The sequence below is a fragment of the Aptenodytes forsteri genome, unplaced genomic scaffold (genome assembly GCF_000699145.1).
Source record: "Aptenodytes forsteri isolate BGI_AS27 unplaced genomic scaffold, ASM69914v1 Scaffold229, whole genome shotgun sequence".
Lineage (NCBI taxonomy): Eukaryota > Metazoa > Chordata > Aves > Sphenisciformes > Spheniscidae > Aptenodytes > Aptenodytes forsteri.
In genome coordinates, this window is record NW_008795863.1 from 2,898,011 (window position 1) to 2,903,143 (window position 5,133).

Sequence of the window (5,133 nt, forward strand, 5' to 3'; positions counted from 1 at the left end):
GGTCAGGTTGGATGGGGCTCTGAGCGACCTGATCTAGTTGATGATGTCCCTGCCCATGGCAGGGGGGTTGGACTAAATGACCAACCATGGGTTGGTCCCTTCCAACCCAAACCATTTTATGATTCTGCGATTCTATGATTCTATGACAGAAGGAAGTTTGTGACTGACTGACTTTCCTGTGTCTCCTGCTTCATGATGATCCCAGGATCAGCTTCAGCTGGCTGCGAGAATCCGCTCTGCATGGTATATCCCAAGAGTAGGAAGACATATAACAGGTCAAGTAAGGGGGAAGTTTGATTGCCGTCTGTGATACAATGTGAACTAGGAGACTCTGGCAGAGATGAAGGATTGTTCAGGTACCAGCATTTGGGTTTTTGAGAACTGAGATGATATACTTCCAAGTGTGACTCCATTCTGCTTCTTCTCCCCTTCCCCCTGATAGTAGATGCAGTGAGGTGAGATGATAATATACTTTTATGGAAACTGACTTGTCTATGGCTCATCTGTTTATAAAAATAAAATAAAATAAAATAAAAATAAAATAAAGTTAAATTAAATTAAACAAAATCACGGCAAACCTGCTCTCACACATTAATCAAGTCATTGTTTCTACTTACCATGCAGACATTTGCATTCAGAGGCTTAAATGTTGTGTATTCAGGGATAATTTATTTTTTAATGGTTTCACAGCGTAGTGTAAAGCAATATGTAAGAAAAGAAGGCAAATGAGAGAAACAGCGAGACTGTAAATGGTACCAAAAAAGCAGGACTGTTCTTGGGCTCCAAGACTGTGCTTCATCTCCCCCTGTAAGGAAAGATCTGCAGCCAAAGAGGATGAAGAACTTGGCTTTCTGGATATAAAACTACAGCAATATCTGTCCACTACCAAGAAAATCACTCCTTACTGGAAAGCAAAGCACAATTTACATTAAGGTAATAAGAGTAGGAAATGAAAACAGACATGCAACATCTGGGAAGGAGTAGTCAACTCTTTAGGTTTCAATGGTAAAAATCTTCCAACCTCCCAGGTGTGGCATTTTTATGTCTATAGTATGTGTTTCCTGAGCATGCCGTTCGTAATGATTGGCTGTATTCTAGGTTCAGAGGAGTAGGCTGCAGTATGCCTGCACCTGTGGCAATGCAAAAGGTGTGATTTATAACATGTCATGGCCACAGCATGAATGCCCCACACTGGGGCAAGCTGGCACTGGCATCATAGTATTTAGTTCTGCATCTCACCAAAGGAATTACACTGCTCTTTTTTAAGCACATCATATTTTTTATCTTGCTGTAACAAGGATTTCTGCTGTAGGCACCTGCTTACATATCATTTTTGGGTAGGTGAGGTAAAACTTAGCACAAGTGATCGGACAAGGGAGAGGTGTGAAGACACAAAACGCATGTCCTTGTGCTAAGGCCCAGAGATAGTTTCTTACAGTTCCACTGTCCTTCAGTATTGTCAGTATAAAACCACTTTCAGTATATCGTAATGTCGGAGAAGATGAGACACTGTAAGACTCAAAGTGCAATTTTTTGGTTGCTGCAAAAAGTTCCCACACTGAATATGTCCGTTGATGCTAAGACCAGTGGCTGTACACTGTGCATGTACATATTTTACATATTCTTAATATGTATATTAATATTAAATATAATATTAATTATAGATTAGAAAAAATCTCATCTAGAAAATATAACAAAGCAAAAATTAAAGCTAATAAAAAGTAAATATTTACATATATTTTTGCCAAATGAGGAGATTTTCCAGGTACCACATGGGCCAGGGGAGCGGCGGGGGCTCCCCTGGGGTGGCAGGGCAGGACCTGGCAGGGCAGGCCTCCCTGAGGACAGGGTCAGGCCGAGGCCGGGCTGAGATATGGGCCCGCCGGTGTACCTGGCTCGGAGGAGCCCATGGCTGGGCAGGGCAGGGCAGGGCTGTGGGGAGCTGGAGACCGGCCCTGTTGCGGCATCGCTGGGGCAAGGGCTGATGGTCCCGGGCAGCTGAAATGGGGTCCTGGGCCATAGGCAGGGTGGGGGGAGCCCCAGGGATTGGGCAGAGGCAGGCAGAGCTGGCAGTGCCTCAGTGCCATGGCAGAGAGAATGTGAATTCTTCTATGTTCTCTTTAATTTTTTGAAAATATCGCAAGTGGGAACCAAAGGAATAGTTCTGTATGTGTTTACCAAGGATCTTATTTGTATTGAAGTTTTTCAGAAATCTTATGAGGGTACTTGTTTTGAATGTTAAATTTTTAAATTATTAATTATTAGTCTTGAACTTTTTTGTAAAGCCCATGTTTGATTTTTTATGTGACCAAAGAGAGTAAAAAATCATACCATTGTTTCTTTACCAAAATTTGAAATGAGACTGCAAAATATTTTGATTTGCAGTGAATCCACAGCTGTCTTTCCTGCTTTTTATTATTATTTGCAAATGTCTTTGTAGTTATTATATTGTAATTGTATATTGTATAAGATATCATGTGTAATACAGGCAGATTAATTGTATGGCTTACAACCAGGCTGTCTTGCATCATCAGACTTTACAAGCTCGGGATTGTTAAGTGCTACTAGAATTTTAAGTTCGAGTATCTCCAAGAACTTGCTGCAATACATGGAGATGATTTGGAAAGTGTTATCTTTCCCTCAGTACACACACTCAGCTAATACACGATTCAGAAGTGCATCACAGCTAAAAGATTAGACTGAAGCATAGAAAGAAAAACAAGCAGTAGCTACAGCAATGTTACACTTCTGTTACAAATGCTGTTCAGTCAAGTTCTGACACAGATGACTATATTTAATTTAACGCTTGTTTCACAGGTTCAGCTAGTTATAATGCATTTTTCTTAGCAGAATTGCAAAAAATGCACATAGACACTTTTCCTACCTTGGTACTCTTGTGCAATATTCCACTTACCAGCTTCTCCCCTTCTGCAGCAAGCCAGTTTATTTTGCTAAATCAGACAGAATAAGGGGTTTATAGAAGTCTGTCATAACCAGTGTGCCAATACTTGGAAAAGTGCAGTGTTATAAGTCTAGTATTTGGAGAGCTTGTTTTTTGCATAGCTCGCTTCTAGACCTTTAAAAAGCTTTGGTAGGTGTATCAAATCATACTGAAGATGTAAAGAAGCCTTCAAGACAGCCAGTAACTCCATTAACTTGGAGTTTCATCAACATTTAAAGAGCCATCTTTTGAAACATAAGGAGATGAATTGACCTCTGGAGTTTGCATGATTCAATACTGCTAACATTTCAACTTTCTTCTGCTGTAGCTAGAGCTCCCCCGGTATTAAACCTCTTCAGACTAAAGGTTTCTAGATTTGACATTGCCTGGTTTTGGTTGTATCTGAGAAGCCTTCCACACATATTGTCAAATAGGAAATAATAGGAAATAATTTGAATGAACTGCTGTTTGAATGTACTTCTCAGCTAGCATGTGACTCTTGAATACGTTTGGTATACAGATTCTGGCCTATGTTTTGTTGATCCTATCACAGTGTTTGAATCAAATACAAAGGTCAGTAAAAAGAAAGTCAGATAAAAATGAGCTTTCCGTTGTTCAATAGTGCTGAACTTGACTGTTATTTTCATACAGACTTTCAAAACATCTTAAAAACCGAAGAACTGAAGAACAGAAAGGATTAGCTATATTGGCAAGTGGGCACAGAGATCCATGTGGTTTTGTCTGCTTAAAAAGGATGTGAGCATGCAATACAGCCCTAAGCCTTTTTTCCCATTTAATTGAACAGAAAATAATAAAAAAAGCTAACAAAGCTCAGCAAAATCTGCAGTCATGTCTCAGGGGATGCACTGTCTAATTGCTCTGGAACGTCTCCAGGTCTGAGGAATTCAGACAGCAACTCCTCAGAGATGGGACATAAAGGAAAATCAGAGAGGATACTTGGATTAGCTTCTTTCCCTCCCACTCTGTTTCCACAGCACAATGGTAGGTCATTCCTCTGAACACACATAAGATTGGTTCAACCTCCAGTGCACTAAGTGGAGTCAAGGCCAAGAATAATGTTTCATCCATGTAAAATGAGAGACACACACATAATACAGTACTCATGCCTGCACATGACAACTGGGTTTCCTTTTGTAAGAGTTGACCTTTGTTATTGGCTTCCTCTACCTTTGCAAAACAATGGCACTTAGGCTTGTCAGATGTCCACAAGGATCTTCAAGTCTCAAGTACAATTCATTTTCCTAGTGACTGGCTTCTCTGGGATACCACAGAAGTTGCTCTAGGAGACCTAAAGCTTAAGTCCATGTCTTAGTTCAAATAAGGAATGGAGAGACAAAGTCATTAAAAGAAAATGTATGCAATGCCATAAAGAAAATAGGCATTAAAAACAGCTTTAAGAGAGAAGAAATAAATTGAACAGATTTTAGAGATAAATTCAGTGGCCAGTTAAAATGTGTTTGAATCAGATTATCTATTTGTGCTACAAAGTAGATGCTTCTTAAAATTTGAAGGCATTACTTTCATCCAGTACTGAATATTTATCACTCCTATTTTCTGCCTGCCTCTGTTCTTATACTGAACTAGCTAGTGTACAACAGAGCCCAGTTTCACTCCTGTGTCTCAGCTTGTAGTTCAGTGTTTCCAGTGTTTTCTTCTGCTTGATGTGCTCTGACTTTATGCAAGCTTTTGACTTGGTCTTCATCTTTTCTTCTTTAAAATACCTGTCAGCAACAAATGAATGTGATGCATTTCAAGGTCATTTAGTTGAATCCTACAGAAGTAATGTGGATTTTTATTAAAGATTAGATATATTTGAGGGAATGGCAAAAGTGATAGAAGAGTTCAGTCTCTCTGCCTACTGAAGTTCTGATCTGAAGTCCAGAAAAATCAGTAGAAATACTCCACCTGACTTTTTTTAAGTTTTCGTCAAGCATTTGAGCCCGTCACCCAGTAATGGATAGCAACAGAAAGGAAAGGCATGAACAGATTTTCCTCTCTGCTGCACATAGGTTAAGAAAAACTCATCTTGAATTTTTATCCAAGGACATTTAGGGTAGACATATCTGTCAGTCATTACAACCTAACTGATTAATTTAACACTGATTGTTTACAATCCATTTTCCTCCTTCCATTTTTGAGACATCTGATCTTCTGTTGACTGTCTTTTTGTA